Below are 20,058 nucleotides of genomic sequence, written 5' to 3' on the forward strand. Positions count from 1 at the left end.
GCCAAGGGGCCAAACCGTCAATGCGATTTTCTATCTTGGCGTTTTGAAGCGTTTGTTGCATCGCATTCGTCGAATTCGCCCTGAATACCACGAAGGAAGAAGCTAGCGCTTATTGCATCAAAATGTACCATCTCATCGATCCACTCTTGTGACTGATTTTTTGACTAGAAATCGCATTTTAACCATCAATCACTCACCGTATTCGCCTGATATGGCTCCCTGCGACTTCTACCTATTCCGAAAATTGCTTTTGGCCATGAAAGGAAAACGTTTTGTGTTCGTAGAGGCCATCCAAAAGGCTTGTACCGACATCTTGAAGGACATTCCGGTCCGAACCGTTCTGAAACACTCTTTCGAAAAGCTTTTAGATCGCGCAAAACAGTGTATCGAGGCCAGATTGGACTATTTTGAATAAATAAACTCGAAGTTATCAGAACAAAGTTCCTGCTGTTTCTAATTTAGCTCAGTCTTGTTTATTTTGGACTTCACCTTGGAGTAAAGCCATGTCAAGTGATCCTCGAAAATTTCACTAAGTCACGGATTGTAGGGCAAGATGTCTCGTTGTGTAGTCATGTTAACGCTGTTCTATAAATATTTCGCGCAAATTTCAATTTTAGCAATTGTTATTAACAATCAAAGTTTTAAGCAAGATTAAATTGTAAAATTAATTACTCCAAAACTACAATAGATAATGACGTGAAATTTTGCATACCATTTAAGTATTGTCTGTACTATTTTTCAAGTGTTAATAACTCTTTTTATTGTGGCAAATAGATAAATAAATAATAACTTTTTGTAATCAGTTGCATTTTTTCATGTTTTCTTCACGCTGTTAAATAATCGGACTTACGCATAATTGTGCGGAAAACGCTTACCTTCAATAATCTGAAATTAGAATTGTGTACTTTTACTCCATTTCCGAGATATCTTGCCCTAAAATCCGTGACTTAGTGACATTTTCGAGGATCACTTGACATGGCTTTACTCCTTGTAAAGCGTTTTTCAGTAAGAGCGCTCCAACTTTTTTTTTTTAATAAAACACAAACGATTTGACTTTTTTAACTCATTTTTTTTTTATTATCGGGCTTGAACATATAAATTTAAGTATGAAATTCGATTTCTTTGGCATGACCACCGCGTGCACGTTTTACGAAGTCCAATCGTTGAACCCAATTTTCGACCACTCTTTTGCATAAATCGGTCGAAATTCCGGCAATATCGCGTTCAATATTGGCTCTGAGCTCACAAATCGTCACCGGCTTGTTACTGTAGACCAAAGACTTCACATAACCCCAAAACGGGACGGCTTGTTAAATGGACCGTAAAATGGCCGTAATGCTCTTAATTTGCAATCGTTGCTCAAGTGTGTAGCGTTCTATGATGAAATGTATACTAATGAAGTTTACAAATGACAAGCGAAAAATAAAAAATATTGCGTCGTTCGCCCTCCCTATCGGAAAAAAGTTGAAGCGCACCTATTGAAAAACGCCTTATTAGCATAACACTTCGCAAAAGGGTAGTTGATTTTTTAGCATGATAATTGTATGATAAGTCGTATTCTATGAATATTCTATGAATACGGCAATGGACGCTTGATAACATTTTATTCGATTTTCGATCATTTCGACTCCACCGCTGAACTTATGGAACAGCATAACTGCCTTTTTTACATGCTCAAAGGGTTTATATTTGAATACCCGCAATTAGGCAATTAGGGCAAATAGTAGCCCTCTCAATCAACGATATTTTCTTTTCATTTCTCTTTTCTTTTCAAGTGTAATTTTCTTCTATACGCGGGTGATCAGAAAATCTGTTATGAAATTACATGTCCAGAAGATTCCTCCACGCTCCAGCGTAAGTTGAATAACTTACATAGTTGGTGTGTGCGTAATCGTTTGCTCCTTAATATTAAATGGTCTCCTGACTAAGTGCTTGGTCTTGTCCAACCCCCCACAAATCTAATCTAATCTAATCCTTAACATTAGTAAATGTGACTATAACTTCGCTTGCGAAATTTTTCAATATTATTTATTCCAACATCTATTTATTCCTACATCTCAAACTCGCCGCTAAAGACAATTAGTGAATTAGAAAACCTAGGTGTCTATTTGGACTCCAAGCTCAACTTCTTCTTCTTGATTGGGGCGATAATCTCGTAAGCGAATTTGGCTGAGTTTAACAAAGCGCGCCAGTCGTTTCTTTCTCGTGCTAATCGGCTCAAGTTGGATACACCAAGTGAAGCCAAGTCCTTCTCTACCTAATCTTTCCAACACAGAGGAGGCCTTTCTCCTCCTCTGGTACCTCCAGCTGGTGCCGCATCGAATACTTTCAGGGCCGCAGCCAAACTCAACTTCACCACCAACATAAATTATATTGTTTCTCAGTCGTTCGCAATGTTGACCTTTATTTGTCGAAATAGTTCATCGTTTTCTGATCTCTATACTCTCAAACTGTTCTACTCGTTCTTAGTTCGACCCAAGTTAGAATGCGCGATATTCGTTGGGAGACCATTTCATGCAGGCTATGCGCTCAGAGAGCTTTTGTGCGCTTTGCTTCGCGCTCGATGAAATTCGTAGATGTCATTCCGTTCTATCGCTTTCGTTGCGTACTAATTAATCTCATGTCCTTATAGTCCGGGAGCCAGGGGTCGATTTTGGACTGCGTTTTTATGCCGTTAAATTCTTGACTATACTTGTGATTTAGCTTTCATCATGAATAACGAAAGTGAACGTCAGCTGACGCACCCGCGATGGGTGTAATTGTGGGAGGGTACGAAATGTGTCGAAAAAAATTTCTACCAACTCGTTTTATACCGGCTGAAATTTTTTTCTTGTATTGTTGACATTTAGTAGATTAAAAAAATAGTCAGCTGCGCGGTAGAGGTGGGAAAACACGTCAGCTGAACAGGTGAACTTGTAAAAAAAATTGAAAAGTAAAACTACTTTATGCCGATTGAAATTTGTTTATGTTTTTTCGACACGTTTCGCAGCATTCCACGCACGTACCCACCGCTACTGGACCAGCTGACGGTTGGTTTCGTCATCCATTGGATGGCGTCTGTCTTCAGTATTAAAATCAGTCGGCATGAAATGATGAGGTCAAAATAACCCCTGGCTCCCGGACTATTAGAGTCTAGGGCGTGTTTTGTTGTCGATGTGTTTTGTCTTTGATATTTGTATGGGCTCAATACAATTCATTTTAATGCTCCTTCACGCATTTTCCGTTGTAATGAATTGTTTTTTGTGGGTATTGCTCAACCTGTTTTTGGAATGAAAGCTTCTTTTAGGAGGACGCAGCTCACTTTAGTGCTTACTCTTCTTCCTTAGACTTCGATTTTTCTTACTCTTACTCTACTTTTAATAAGTTACTTATAAGACTGAATACAGTCTGGAAGCATCCGGTTTGTTGATGAATAAATTAATTAAGTTTGCGTGTTGTAACTTTACTTACAAAATAATCCCTCAGTTGTTGCTTCATTACATTCATTGGTCTGCGCTTGATGATCTATATTTGATTGTTTAAGCACCACTATAGCTTAAAATTTTCCGAAAATTTTAATATAATATATAGTTACATTTCACTCATTTGCTGCGAAAGTGGCTTAACCCAAAAAACCAAAATGTCGAGAAAAACGGCTTTAAAGTTTGCAATTTCCCATGTCTCCCTAAGTAGGTCTCTGTTAAAAGATACCGTTAATAATATTTTACGCAGCATAAAATAAGAGCTGGCTGTCATTTCAGCAAACTTATCTCATTTTTTCTTCTGATTATGACACTCTTGCAGCAAATGAGCGATACTTACCTGTACATACATACATACATATATCCAGTGTATTCATATGTAAACTTTTCAGTGAACCTTTTCAGAATATTTAAGCACCCCCTACTCAATATCTGCTGATAAGCTGAGCGACTACTTGGAGATACATACATATTTGCATACTTCAGATGTCAATCCAAATAAATACAACCAGGCGTACATACATATGCACTTATATGCACGTGTACATACATATGTAGGTATTTACCAAAGCGCTTTCACGCGAACGTACGGTATGGCATTAAGTGGCAGTGGAGTAAAAGTAGAAGTTGTTTGCCGGCATGATGATGTTTACTGAATCAATAATATTGACACACATTTTAGAATGCTCCCTTCTACGCTGCGTGCTCCATTTGAGAATATTGTCAATTGGCTGTTTTTGATCTGAACAAAGGGAGATTGTAAAATACCCCGGCCGGGAAAACCTGAATTAAATAATAAAATAAATGCCTGCTTCAGGACGGCGAGTACTCTATTTCTCCAATTGAGAACGTTTTGCGAATTTTTAAGTGCACGTAGGAAATATTTTTTAAGTGGAGAAAATGTCGATATGTACTTTTTATATCTCTCATGCGTATATGATTTGGAAGTCGCTGCGGTAATATGTTTTATCAATCCACCATTTTATCCATTGTAGGAAAAATGTCTCCTTAAAATTTGCTTAACGTTTTCTTGTGCTGCCCTGCGTGCTCTGCTGTGTGCGCGGAGCTTATGATGTTTTCAGTGTGGTAAAATGTTTTGTTGGGGTAAAGGCCTACTAAGCATTGCTTATCGTTAATGACTTCGTTGATAGGATAGCGATGAAAGGGAGAGTGTGGAACCGAGGATAGTTAACGTTAGCTAGGCATCGGGGTGCGCTCCTTTGCGGCTTTATTTATTTGAACTTAATAGCTCGCACCAATACGAGTATGCAGCAAGAATGCATTCTGTACATCGTGAATATGTAGCAATAGAGGAAAAATTGAATTATTTCTAAACATGTAGAGATAGTGGGAACGAGATTGCACTCTCACTAAACATTCAATGATAGTGAAAGTGCTTAGTGGTAGTGGAAACCTTTAGTAACTTATATTACCATATAGAATTTTTCATTCAAATAGCACAAATAAATAATAAAAATGTTATAAATCTAACGAAATTGAGGTTATTTTCCCGCTGAATTGCACGCGGCCTTTGGAGGCTTTCTAACTCCCCTTGCCACAAATATCTATACGACTTGCTTACTTGGTACTTATTTATTAGTTTATGTTCATAATTTAACTTAGTATATAATTTATTATTATTATTATTTATTAGAAAAATATAAAATATTGCACTAACAGCTTTAACACACTGGCTGCATTGGCCTTCGGTGTTGTATATAATTTAATAAATTATAAACTAAACAAAAGTAAAGGGTTTTTCAATTGGCGCGGGTCGATTTTGGCGCCCTGAGGCAGCCATTTTGTTTTGGTGACATCTGTCAAATCTTTTGTTTATTATTCAGTGGTTTATGCCAAATCATCATGGCAAGTTACACGATTGAACAGCACGCTCAAATGATAAAACTTTATTATCAAAATGAGTGTTCATTAACGCAAACGTTGCGCGCATTGCGCCCATTTTTCGGTAGACGTGGTGGCCCTTCCAATTTCTTTTGGCCCATATTGAACCATATGGACCTAGACGACATGTGGTTCCAGCAGGACGGCGCTACGTGCCACACAGCAAACGCCATTTTATTCCATTTCAACATCTACCCGCCCTTATTGATAAACCCTTTATATGCTGTTTCTTAATATTCCCTTTTTAATTTCCTGCTGTTGTTGCCTTTCGAGCTGTTTGCTTGCTAAACACTGTTTCACGTTTTTTAATTTTTTATTTTTACTTTTGGCTTTTATTTCTCTGACTGGTCACGATCACTGCGCAAGAGAGAGTTACATTGCCCTTTTGGCTGCCAAGTAGGGTTCTAATGATTGTTGCTATCTGAACAATAACTGATTGGGTGAGTGTGTGAATACATCGAAAATGATCGTGCAGAATCCGGCTGGCGAATCACCCCCGTGACGTGGCAGTTATTGGCCAAACCTAGTAATCTATCATCCTTGGTTGTTACTAGAGCTACGAGAGTTACTTAATCGACGTTTACATCAATCAAGTTTCGACTCGTGTTGTCAACACCACATCATGGCAAGATTGGTTTTCATTCTCAAAGAATTTTAGTCCTACAAGCCTCACCTATTGTCTTTTCAATATTCTGAAGAATTTGTTGGGCGTCCATATCGGTCAACAAATCCAACCGACATTCTTCTCGCCGTTGCAGCACGCATATAGTCCAGTCAAAAGAGACAAAAAAAAATAGCCAACTAAGTAATTTTAGGAGTATGCGAGTTTATGGTTTTATTATGTAAAACCCATCACTGTGAACTTAAATTTGAGTTTTCGGGGTCGGGGGTTGTGTCCCGCGGCCGCCATCTTGGAAATAAGGGTGCAACTGGTTTTTGCGATTATCTCGTGAATTTCGAAAGTTACGAAAATTTTGTAAAATACTTTTTTGTAGATAATAATGTTATCTACAACTTTCATTCAAAACTTTTTATTGTAAAATTAATAATAAAAAAGTTATAAACAAAATTACGCGAAAAATTAAGGGATGAATTGTTTTAAAGCGTAATAACTTTTTTTTTATTGATTTTATGGAAAATATACATCAGAGCTTTTTTATAGAGCATTCTTTTGTGAACATTTTTGTCTATAAGTTTTTTCCACTATCTTTATTTAGTCGTATGATTTTGAGCTGCTAAGCGGAGCAACCAATACATTAGCGAAGCGCGTACATGATTACACAGGCCGACAAAATTTAACCAACATTCGGACCCAGAAACCAGACTATATATTTCCGAAGGTTTATGATGCGCTGAATCCAAATTTGGTCTCAGAATTGCTCTATCAGCTCTGGTTTTTGAGATATCCTAACCTAAAAGTGCAAAAAACACCATTTTTGCCCATATTTGAGGTTATGTAGCCTTGCAGATGTTTTCTTTCACCAAAATTAAAGGATGACATCTTTAAATACAAGCCTTCTTTTTTCAAATGGCGTTCTGTTTGCTCAAATATCATTTTTTTCGCAGAGATATCGCATTTTGAAATTTTCATGTTTCGAAATTTTCCTACACCTGAAAATCGATTAAGATAACATAGACATGATATAGTCGATTACTAATTTTCTTGAATTGAGTCTTATCTTAAAATTTTGCCTCACACCATAAGTGTGCTGACTCACCACACCCCTACACTATCTAACCTTTGGGTACCGAGTCACACACAGCCCTAACCCCTAGAAACCACCCCTATCATACCGCGAGCAGGTTAACCCACTTAACCGCAAGCAGGCTTACCCACAAACTCCAAATTTACATACTATTAATCCATATATTTCAGGCCCTTAAACCCAAGAAAATTAGTAATCGACTATATCATGTCTATGTTATCTTAATCGATTTTCAGGTGTAGGAAAATTTCGAAACATGAAAATTTCAAAATGCGATATCTCTGCGAAGAAAAATGATATTTGGCAAACAAAACGCCATTTGAAAAAAGAAGGCTTGTATTTAAAGATGACATCCTTTAATTTTGGTGAAAGAAAACATCTGCAAGGCTACATAACCTCAAATATGGGCAAAAATGGTGTTTTTTGCACTTTTAGGTTAGGATATCTCAAAAACCAGAGCTGATAGAGCAATTCTGAGACCAAATTTGGATTCAGCGCATCATAAACCTTCGGAAATATATAGTCTGGTTTCTGGGTCCGAATGTTGGTTAAATTTTGTCGGCCTGTGTAATCATGTACGCGCTTCGCTAATGTATTGGTTGCTCCGCTTAGCAGCTCAAAATCATACGACTAAATAAAGATAGTGGAAAAAACTTATAGACAAAAATGTTCACAAAAGAATGCTCTATAAAAAAGCTCTGATGTATATTTTCCATAAAATCAATAAAAAAAAAGTTATTACGCTTTAAAACAATTCATCCCTTAATTTTTCGCGTAATTTTGTTTATAACTTTTTTATTATTAATTTTACAATAAAAAGTTTTGAATGAAAGTTGTAGATAACATTATTATCTACAAAAAAGTATTTTACAAAATTTTCGTAACTTTCGAAATTCACGAGATAATCGCAAAAACCAGTTGCACCCTTATTTCCAAGATGGCGGCCGCGGGACACAACCCCCGACCCCGAAAACTCAAATTTAAGTTCACAGTGATGGGTTTTACATAATAAAACCATAAACTCGCATACTCCTAAAATTACTAAGTTAAATCTTCTTTTGACTGGACTAATACTCCAAAGGCAAATCCGTGGGCTCAACTCTACAGAAAATTGTAGAAGAGCGACTTGTGTCCTAAAACTAAAAAAAGAATATTCACTTTTTATATTCCACCATAGTGTGGAGCTGGTGTTGTGTTTACACGGGGGTAGTTCCCCAGGTTTTCGACCACATATCTTCCGCTCGGAGTCGGGTTAAAACTGTAGATCTCTCCATTTGTGGAACAACATCACGACGCATTCCACAAATAGGAGGAGCTCAGCGAAACAGCAATAATTTACTTTTATTTTATTTTTTTATTTCCCCATAAATACCCATTTTTTTACCCAGGTATTTACCTGTTTCGGGTATATATTCACTTAAATAACGAATAGTCGTTGTTAAGTAGTGTAACCGAAATAATTTTAGACATACATTTTTCACAAATTTCTTTATTCTTGTTGCCCTTATGGCGGTTTCACACACACTAACAAATCGAGTATTTATTTTTTATCTGTATTATTTTTTTAATGATTTATAGCCACAGTTTGGGAAAATATGCAGGCACTTGGCAGAATACCTGGGCATTTTGGACACTCGTGAAGAGAAGTTAAATGAGGAGATTAAAGAATATCGATCCCGAAACAGTTTATACCAAATTTAATAAAAAGTGAGTTTTTTCCGTCCAAATTCAATGGTAATTTTCAAAGCGGTAGCGGCGCGGCTAAATACAGTGTAACCTCTTCTAACGGTCACCTCTATTAACCGGTCACCTCCCTAGAGCGAACATTTTTTTCTATACCAAATCGTGTGTATCGGAAGAAGTTACCCTTTTTTGAGTGGACACCTCTCTTGGACGGCCAAAACTGTCTGACGGTGGTGTTCGCCCAAGAAAAACTTCACTATATTAAATAAAAAAATAAAAAAATTAAGAAAATAGTGGTCTCATAGAGACAGTTGTCTATAAGACAAATTTAGGTAGCTGCATCAAGAAAAGCTATTTTTTTCAGCTAATTTATGCATTTGTTTGCAATTTCTAGTTATTCTTAGTATTTAGATGGATTTAAAAATGCTTTCATGCCCTACTTAGGTAACTCACTACAGCATTTAGTGCTTTTGCTGTTTACGGTGGCATCAAATGACCATAAGTGGCAAGCTTGCTTTCTAAACAATGCTGCCAGATTCAAATTTTTTTATATTACATAATAGTACAAATTACAGCTTAGCTGAAATTTCTGATTTTAACGAATAAATTAAAATATCTTAATGTAAAAAAAATGTTTTTTATTAATTAATATCTTAATTGAAAAGAAACTATTTGTTTATTAATTAATATCTTAATAGCTTTTTCAATCACTTTTTGTTTCTTCGTATAAGTATAATTGAAAATAAGTATAATTGAAACTGTTTATATTACAATATATTATTTTAATATATTTTAAACTAATATAATTTTTTTTAGCTATGCTTAATATTATATAAATAAAAAACTTTAGTTTCCTAAAAAATCTCCTCGTTTTGCAGGTTAAATTTGCTAGGGAGAAAATAGTGTGAGCGATAATTTTTGACGTTTAATTGTGCAAATTTGTTTTTTAGGCTTTGATTTTCCCGTGGGCGAATTTTTAATTTAGTTTATTACTGCAATGGGGCAAAATTAATTATTAATTTAGTTTTTGAATAACTTCTTTACAAAAAAAAAATTATTTTAAACGACGGAAACTTGTATTTTGACCTTTACGCGCTCCTTTGATTGTCTGTTTGTATACTGCAGCTGTCTAGTTCACAAGTGTCAAATTATAAATCTACCGATAGAGTGATTAATATTGCGCCTCTTCGTATTTAGAAACAAATTAGAACCACAAAACTTAAAATCGTTAACGTATGAAGTTTCTTAATTAAATAAATAATTGGCTCGTTTACTCCTTTTAGGTGCATCGCCGAGCTCCTCCTCCTGTTTGCGCCGTGCGTCTTGATGTTGTTCCACACAGTGAGGGGCCTACAGTTTTAAGCCGATTCCGAACGGCAGATATTTTTTATGAGAAGCTTTTTCGTAGCAGAAATGCACTGGAAGATTTGCCATTGCTTTGTAAGATTTCCTTGAATTGGAAATATTCTTATTAGTCTGGAACAACTTCAGAAAATTATCCTAGGCAAATAATACTTAGGATTTTTTATTAACTCTTATACAGGCGACTTTTCATTGCAAAACAAAACTAAAAAATTGCATATTTTATCACTCCACCCTAATGTGCCTAAGTCCGTATCAACGAATTATTATTTCCAGCCCTCAAAACAGTTGGGTGAGTAACTATTGAGCTAAGTATTTAACAAATACCATCATTTACACTCAGATCTATAGAAGTCCTTGCCTCCGTCAAAACCGCATCTGTATCATCTTCATGGCATCGCATGACGACTATTTTGCTCGTAAAATAAGGTTTGCTTCAACGTATGTATGTGCATATGCATGTGTGTATGGATGTAGTTGGTGGTTGAGGCCATAACAGCCTCTGGCGCTCATTGCCAACCGCAAAAACTTTTTTCGTTTCAACGGTAATGTAAACACATAGTAGCAAAACTACAAAGAAACACAATGTGGAAAAGTAATATACGATACATACAAATATACATACACACATTCATGCATACATATGGGTATTCATGGATGTGGGTGTTCCTTCAACTTTAAGCACACGAGATTTTATGCATGCTTTTGGGTTGACTACACACATGGATATGTATTTACATATATGTATCTGTATGCGTGAAAATACGTCTCAACAAGAAAGCCGATGAAAGCAAGAAAACTTTACTACCGAAAGGCGAATACGAGGCATTTACGAAATATCAGTTACCAGCAGTAACAATAATGGAGATGATGTTGATACTTCGACTGTGCTTTAAAATTTCAACCTTAAAATGCACATCTGCTCCAGTTTAATTTTTTGTTCAAGTCCAGATGCCGAGGAGCATTTACGTTACCTCCATTCAATTGCAGCAGAGGCGGTGTTTGGAAATGTCCGCCCGACTGTAAATGTGTCACCAAATGGTGTGTGAACAGAGAAAAATTGAAAAGGGCGCTGCAATCGTTTCGAAAATCACCCATCTAACCGAAAAAGTTCGCAATTCAAAGTTTTTGTTTGCATTCGCGTATTTAAAAAGATTAAATACAGGGACACTCATTAGTTTCAAGTAGGGAAGTCAGGGTTTTTATTGATTTATACTAACTTTTAAGAATTTGAATTCATATGTAGGTATGTTTGTGCATATGTTGCCATGTGTTTTATTAGGTATGAGGCAAATAAATATAATGGCCCATGGTGACAAAGAAGTTAAAAAAGGTTGTAACGCTTAAAATTGTGTTTTGCATACATATAATAAGCGCCTTAGTCACACTCTGTTATAGTCAGCTGCAAATGCATTTTATCACAAAATCAAAGCTTTAACTGGAAAATGAGGAGAACGTGATTTTAAAATGTTAATACGAGGTTTTGTTGTATTTTGCTTCTCCATTTCTAAATGTTAGAAAAAAATGGCTCACACAGGGAGAACTAATAAAAATGCGCATAGTTTTTTATATTGCCAAGTAAATTTTTTCTATTCATATGGGTAGTTCTGTTCTCTCTCATTTCAGCTAGAAATTAGTTTTAACATACATATCTATGGCGCAAAATTTTAAAAACTGATTTTAAATTAGAATTGCGTGTTGCCATCTGTTTGTATATAAAAAAATAGTAGTAGTTTATTAAAAACAGACATAATTATTAACTCTTATAAAGGCAAGTGCGTATGAGAAATCTATGCCAGCATCAATTATTTTTGATAGCATTCCCATCTGCATATGAATACAAAAATATCAAATAATCACAAATTTCATAATATTAGTAGATAGGTGTCAAAGTATAAAAGTATTTAAATAAGCTTTAATGAGAAACATTTTTATACAGTGTTGCCATATTTTTATACGGCTTGCATTACAAAAATAGCAGCTTATTTTGTTTGAATACTAAAATGAAAATATCAGTTGTTTAAAAAAGTTTCTATAAAAAATATTTTAGTTGACGTTGCCACCTATTGTTGTGTAAATTAAGAAGTTGATTACAAAATTTTTGCTAAATGTACAATATATAAAAAAATAAGCTTATAATTTTAGTCCAATGCACTTTTGAAAAAGTTTCAAAATCTTAGGTATACACATTGCTTAGCCTAGAGTGAGTGGGGGAGCCGAAGATTAAGGGAATGTTACCTGAACTTTTAAATGCTAAATAAAAACGTAGTCGCTCCAAATTAATCAGGACAAGGTTGGCATGCCCATGCCCTTGGCAACATGTAAACTTTTAATAGACAGGCACACCATTACTGTTGCAAATTTCAACTGGAAACAGTTAAACACCTGCGCTATCAGTAGACAAACGTGGCCCGAATGGCACATGGGTCGCACTTAAATTAAATACGAAGGATCTAATCATCGTAGTAGATGTCCTATCTGGGACCTGTCTGGTAGATCAATGACTATTGCAGAAGTCATCAGGATATAGAAGAAGAAGAGACAGTCGAACACCTTCTATGCGCGTGCATGGCTTTGTGTAGAATACCGTTCAGATTGCTCGGTCTCACTTTGCTGGTCAACATTGCGTATGTAGCTAATCTCAAACTAGATAGCCAGCTTTTCAAAGGTAACACAATGGTTTAGAAATGACCAAGTAGAGTAAGTATATAATAGTTCCGGTGGTATCACAAGACGCCACCAACTGCCGTAGGTACTTCGAAGGACAGCCACTTCACCTAACCTAACCTACCTGAGCTGCTGCATAAACTCCACGCTTATTTTAGATGTTTGGCCGAACTCCTCCTACAATTCGTGATGTGCTTCTAGATGCTGTTCCACAAATCGAGTGCTCTACAGTTTTATGCCACCATACGGCGCGTACGGCATTCCTGTCAGTATTGCCGTGAGCGAAAAATAATATTTCGAAACTTTGCGAGAAATGTAACCAAATAATAATGATATTTTCAGTTAGAAAAAGGTATATGTAAGTAAATATAAAGGCGGCCGCAGTAGCCGAATGGGTTGGTGCGTGATTACCATTCGGAATTCACAGAGCAAACGTCGGTTCGAATCTCGGTGAAAGCAAAATTAATAAAAACATTTTTCTAATAGCGGTCGCCCCTCGGCAGGCAATGGCAAAGCTCCTCATAAAAAAATATCTGCCGTTCGGAGTCGGCTTGAAACTGGAGGTCCCTCCATTTGTGGAACAACATCAAGACGCACACCACAAATAGGAGGAGGAGCTCGGCCAAACACCTAACAGAAGTGTACGCGCCAATTATTTTTTTAATTTTTATTTTTTTAAGTAAATACCAATTCACATTAAAGAGGTATTAGCAGTAAAGCAAAAACAGTAAGAGCAATGTGTTTGGTTTTGCTTTTGATCCCTAGAAAATCAAAGTCTATAAACAAGTATTGACAATTTAGAGTAGGTAGGTAGGTGAAATGGTTGAAGTACCAGTCTGGCACTCCTCAAGTAGCACTAAAGCGCCGTTTTGATACCATTTTGAGACCTCCAACAGGCAGATATCTACAGTCAGCCAGAGCTTTTGATATAATGGAGAAGATTGATAGGATTTAGGTTGGCGTACTGCCCCAGTCTGTCGAAACAAGGAGCGCCCACTGACCTTACTCGTCTAGCTGCCAAACCCGGACATTTACAGGGAAAGTGCTATACAGTTTCCTTCTTCTTCTGCAATGGGGGTTAAATGGTAACCCTAGCTTTTCCGCGTGTGTACCGATCGCCCAGTGACCGGTAAACACAGCTACGAGCTTGGAAATTGAATAGCGAGGAGTCCAAAGAACTTTCTGAGTCCTTCGTATATCGTTTTGGGGCCAAAGGTTTTTCGAAATAGCACATGAAGAAATGGAGCACAATTTTGAGTAACCTAAACAAAATTGGTTAATTTAGAGACCTAAATAGATAGTAAACCAAAATTGTAACCCTACTGCTGCTAACTGTTTAATGTGTCTTGGTGCATACTTTAAAATCAGTAAAGAAAAAAGAAACTAAAAACTGAAATTGTTTGCCTTTCCGTGTCAAAAATCAAATGTTTGACATATTTTTATTATTGTAAATGTGATTCAAGTTTTTAGTAGCCGAAGCTGCAAGCGCCAGCTAATAATAAATAAAATTAAATTAAATATTTTTATAGTTTCAACATTTCTGATGGCCCGCTTTATCCTAAAATCAAGAAACTATGTAAGTTTGCTTAATTTATAAGAGGCAATCCTTTGACAGGATTTACGTAGTTTTAAAACAGTTCGTAACGAAGTGGAAATATTTATCTTATAATTTTTGTCTCTCATTTAATTGAAAGAAAGTAAAATAAAGAAACTGTAAAATAAATTTAAACTATTTTCGACATACGAACAAATTTATTTGGGTGGGTGCGCACATATTTTGGATATACAGTAGGGAGCAAAAGTGTTTCCATAGTTAACATTATCAACTTTGTGGGCCAATAAAATGCAAACGAATGAAGCAAATCAAAAAATTTTTTTGTTCTAATAATATGTCTTTAAACCTCAACAAATTGCCGTATATGATAAAAACAAAACAGAATCAGTAAAATATTCAAACAAAAAAAACCAAAACAACTCCCATGTGTACAATTTTGCACTTTCCATTATTCTTACTTTTGTTTGATTTCTTAATTCTCTTTTTAGCAATAGACATGTAGTTTTAGCGTTATATGTTTTGTTTGTTCATTCTTCGCTTATATGATCCAGAAAATCACGTGTTTCTTATTATTCGAAGCAGATTTGTTGATTTTAGTAATTAGTCTATAAAGTACCGCGAAAAAATGAAGAAACTTACGTCTGATGTCGAAAATAGTATTATTAGCCTAACTGAAAGTGGCTGTTCGACTCGTGCTATTGCAGATCATCTTAAGATTTCCCATTCAGCGGTGTCCAAGGTCCAAAAAAGACGAAATGTTGCACCCAAAAACATTATTAAAGGCCGTAAACGCCTCTTAAAAGACTCTGACGCCAGACTAATGATGTCGAAAATGAGATCTGATAAGTTCCTAACACCAAAGAAGGCATCTATGGACATAGCAAAAGACGTGAGTCGGTGGACAGTTAGAAGAGCACTGGCTAAGATTGGATATGTGGCAAGTGTGAAAAAAAAATAAACCAGCTCTATCTGAGAAGAATGTCAAGGCTCGATTGAAATTTGCCCGGGAACACAGTCACAGAGAACCTGTGGTCAATCGTGAAGCGACGGCTCGGGCAATATCAATCAGCGCCATCCAACCTAGACGATCTTTGGAAGCGTGTAGAAATGGAGTGGAACCGAATTCCAAAAGAAACCATAGAGAAGTTGGCCGAGAGTATGCCAAACCTAACAAAAGGTGTAATAGCTAATAAGGGTATGTGGACAAAATATTAATTTCATATCATATTTCATTTTGTTCACTAAAGGTGCAAAATTGTACACATGCGAGTTGTTTGGGTTTTTTTTTTGTTTGAATATTTTGCTGATTCTGTTTTGTTTTTATCATATACGGCAATTTGTTAAGAATTAAAGACATATTATTAGAACAAAAGGTTTTTTTGATTTGCTTCATTTGTTTGCATTTTATTGGCCCACAAAGTTGAGAATGTCAACTATGGAAACACTTTTGCTCCCACTGTATGTATGAATGTATTGTATGTATGTATGTATGTATGTGCAATGGTACACACGATTACGTTGCATGCGTTCGAATGAGTTTTTATGTTTTTCGGCACATTTCTCGTCTGCAATTGGCGTGTTTTCGTTTCTAAATGGTTTAATCGCAATTTATCAACTCAGAGAAATTTGCACGCCCAACTTTGGAGCAAAAGTTTACGCAAAACTTGTCCATGCATAGAACGCATAACAGTTGGGGTTAAACTGAAGGCACTTGCGACACCCCGCAGTGACGAAGTTGCAACGCAGGCAAGAAACCAACTTCCATTGGACCTCCGCGTCCATCAAGCGCAGATGGAACGAAGAGGGAGGAACCAAAGCACTTCGCTGCGTACGCTCCATTTAAAGATTTATTTAACTTCGCCGTATGGATGTCTCGAAAGTTTTCAAGTTTACTTGTGAACAAGTTTCTTATAATTTATTGGATTCGCCGATGGCGGCAATAGTCGAGCGTTTCGTGTGACTTTATTGACTAAGCTCCAGATGAATGACACTACTAAAACATTGGAAATTTTTAAATCACTTTCTGGCATTTGGAAGTATTAGTGTGGCGTGACACCTTTCATGGCTGTGGATATTTTAAAGTTCAGTTCAAAAGCTCTTATTTGCACTTTCGCAATTGTTTAAGTGCGAGAATATTATATAGGTAGATATCAAAATAAAATATTTTGATACACACATACATATATGTACGAAAGAGTAAGTACCCGTGCTAGAAATCAAGACACCATTTAAAATTTTTTTTTTTTTTTCCAACATAGTTCCCTGTTAGAAAGATATATTTCTCCTAATGCTCCGGCCATTTTTTAACCCCTCCAAAAAATAGAATTTGTCGAACTCTCCAAAATACGCCTTTATCTCGGCGATGACTTCCTCGTTTGAACTAATTTTTTTCCCGCGAGCCAAGGTACAAGATCGTCTCTTTCTCTCTCTAATCCAAACAACTTCTGCAGAAGCCATGTATTTGCACAACCATCTTGTGGGCGTTTGAGCATTGAAAGTTGGCTACAATTGTCCGGCAATTCTGCAGTTGGTTTTACTAAACCATCTTTTATTTGCTGCTCTGACAATTTTCTCAAAGATAAGTAGCTTACAGGTTTGTGCATCGCTAATTCATCAGCTCTGCAGTTACCTATGAACCCATTTTAACTTTAGGTAAAATTACTCAGCTCTCTCGTTAAGAGATGTGCGGCATTTCATGGCTACCTTGGAGGTAGCTTTGTGCGGGATTTTATTGCCGCCTGGCTATCGGTGAAAATGTAGATATCATCTCCAGGTATCACATCCCACTGTACCCGAGCCACGGCTTTCATTATTACCATCAGTTCAGCTTGAAAGGCACTACAGAATCGAATGAAGGTACACAAAGTCGATTTTTTTTATTTGAGAATAATAGTGGTTGGGGCAAGTATTTATTTTCTCGCAATAAACATGGTTTCATCATCCATTGAGTGCTATGAACAAACTGAACTTATAAAAGCTTTGTTTTAGGATTAAAACATCCTTAATATAAAAATGGTTTAACAAGAAATCCCCCTTTTAAAAATAAAATTTTCATTTTTGATTTAAAATGTAGTTTTTCTCTGAGTGCTTAAGTCGATCTAAAAGTTTAGGATTTCGCCGCTTAATGTCAGCTGACTCACAAGGCAGTATTTACTGGAAAGTTTCCATATCCTGACGTGGAACGACCGCTACTAAGAAGTAATTTTGTTGGTTCATGTAAAGTTAGCATCTTGAGTTCTTAAAAAATACATTATTCAAAACTACAGTGAAACCTCCCTTGGACGGACAAACCAGGTATCTATCATCCTTGGGAGAATCGGTACTCAGGAGATTGGTGAGTAGAGCTACACCGCAAGGCAGAGTCTTCTCATCATTTTTATATATTAGAACGCAGGGGTAAATAAACTTCTGTTAATACTGGAATAGGTGGGCTGTAAGGTGATAGCTAATGCCGATGATGTTGTTATTGCTGTCTCTGTATCTACATTAAGAGACCTAATACAAATTGTTCTAGATGGGTAGAAAAGAGTGGTCTAGCAGTTAACCCAGGCAAAACACAATTAATATTATCCACTAGGAAACATAGACTCCTCAGTGAAGTCCAGTTATGCTTAAGGGGAAGCTCTTGTGATTTCGGAAGAAACCAAGTACTTGGACCTAACCATATATAGGAAATTGACTTAGGAGTCAAACATCTCAGAAAGAGTTAGGAAAGTCAGTCTAGCTTTTTACAGCTGAGAGCTTTAGGTAAGACCCGGGGAATTAAACCTAAGGTTGTTCATTGGCTTTTTACTGCAGTTGTCACGCCCAAGCATCTACATGGAAATGTTGTCTGTTGGTGCGCTATGCAGAAAAATACCTATTCTCTTCTAATTTATTGGACGGCCGCCGTAGCCGAATGGGTTGGTGTGTGACTACCTTTCGGAATTCAGAGAGAACGTAGGTCCGAATCTCGGTGAAACACCAAAATTAAGAAAATGTTTTTTCTAAGAGCAGTCGTCCTTCGGCAGGCAATGGCAAACCTCCGAGTGTATTTCTGCCATGAAAAAGCTCATCATGAAAAATATCTGGCGTTCAGAGTCGGTTTGAAACTGTAGGTCCCTAGATTTGTGGAACAACGTGAAGACGCACGCCATAAAAAGGAGAAGGAGCTCGGCTACACAACGCGAAAGGGTGTACGCGCGTGATATATATATACTTCATTGAATAAGGTGCAGAGATTAGCAATATGTTGGGTCATGAAAACCACGCGTCCATGGCTATCATGTTACATCTGCCACCCCTTGATCTCTTCTGCAAATATTCAGCGGCCTGCTCCACTTTAAGGCTCAGAGCGAGTTCACAATGGAAGACTGTCACACATGGGCATTCAACCATCTTAGACTCCTATACTGATATACCCAGTGATTGTGACTATCACCGTCCCATTCTCTGCTTCGAAAGGAATTTCTTAATGAAAATCCCTTCTATACGGGAATGGCTTGAAGAAGGTCCATCACCCAACACACCCGTTAAGATCTACACGGACGGATCTAAAATGGACACCGGTGTAGGATCAGGGTTATATTGCGAAGAGCTTTTCATCAGTGAATCCTTTAAACTATCCGATCACTGTAGTGTTTTTTAAGCGGAAATAAACGCTTTTCATGAATCCCTAAAGTGGTTAGAGATAAACAGAATATCATCAAAAGATATCTGCATTCAATCAGGCACAACCAACATGCCTTCAATGCTCGGGATGCATTCCAAAAAACATCAAGTAGTGTCTCACATTGTCGCCAGTCTCTTAATGAGATGGCTAAATAGTGTCGTGTTATATTACGCTGGGTTCCAGGCCACAGCGATATACTAGGAAATTGTAGGGGTGACAAACTTGCAAGAGAAGGTACCTGTATGCCAGACATAAGTAACTTTATGGAGATACCTCTCGCAACTTGTAAGCTTCTCATTAACGACGCCCTAACCAATTCTGCAAATCAAAGATGGATTAGCGTTAACACCTGTGAGATTGCTAGGCATATATGGCTAAGGCTAAATCTACGTCTGTCCAAGAATAATATATAATTGAGTAGACTTCAAGTTAGGTCCTTAGTAGGGGCCCTCACTGGACATTGTTTCATAGAAAAGCACGCTAAAAGATTAGGTGTTTACATGCATGAATCTGGAAGAGAAAATGTAGACCAGCCCAGCCCCTGCGGCTCACAACGGATCCATTTCGTGGTCTAAGTGGCATTGCTGTCCCTATGTGCGATGCGGCTGCCAAACCTAACCTAACAAAGCAAGGAGGATAGATCTACAAGGTTTGCTCTTTAACTAAGGTGAAAAAGAAAATTGTGAAGGGAAATTAGGCAGCCAACTCACTTGGAAGACTCGGCAGCCGAATACTGCACAATCATTTCACATGCGTTCACACTCGACGAGTCAGCCGTTGTTCAGATAGCAACGAAGTGCCAGTGGTTGATTTTTTTTCGGTAATCACCAAACACAATCTCAGTATTTTTGTAGCCACATCCCAAGTGACGTCAGCCCAACAGCTGATTCTGTCGAATTCAGTCAGAACCGAATAACGGTCTGTTGAATGAACACCTATAAAAATCTTTTCACCTTGCAAAGTACCATACCCTCCCTTAAATAAGTTTTAATTTCAGAATTCTACAATATAATACTATCAGGATTATATTGAAAACAAATTGTATGAGATTTTGAAGCCTTCATTTTTCCA

General features: G+C 36.9%; 1 protein-coding gene across 1 annotated transcript in view; it reads left to right on the top strand.

Annotated features, from left to right (window-relative positions):
• LOC128866117 (uncharacterized) overlaps positions 1-20,058 on the top strand; it is a 118,494-nt gene that overhangs the window by 11,953 nt on the left and 86,483 nt on the right. The window lies entirely within an intron of this gene.

The sequence above is a fragment of the Anastrepha ludens genome, chromosome 6 (assembly GCF_028408465.1).
Source record: "Anastrepha ludens isolate Willacy chromosome 6, idAnaLude1.1, whole genome shotgun sequence".
In the NCBI taxonomy this organism is placed as follows: domain Eukaryota; kingdom Metazoa; phylum Arthropoda; class Insecta; order Diptera; family Tephritidae; genus Anastrepha; species Anastrepha ludens.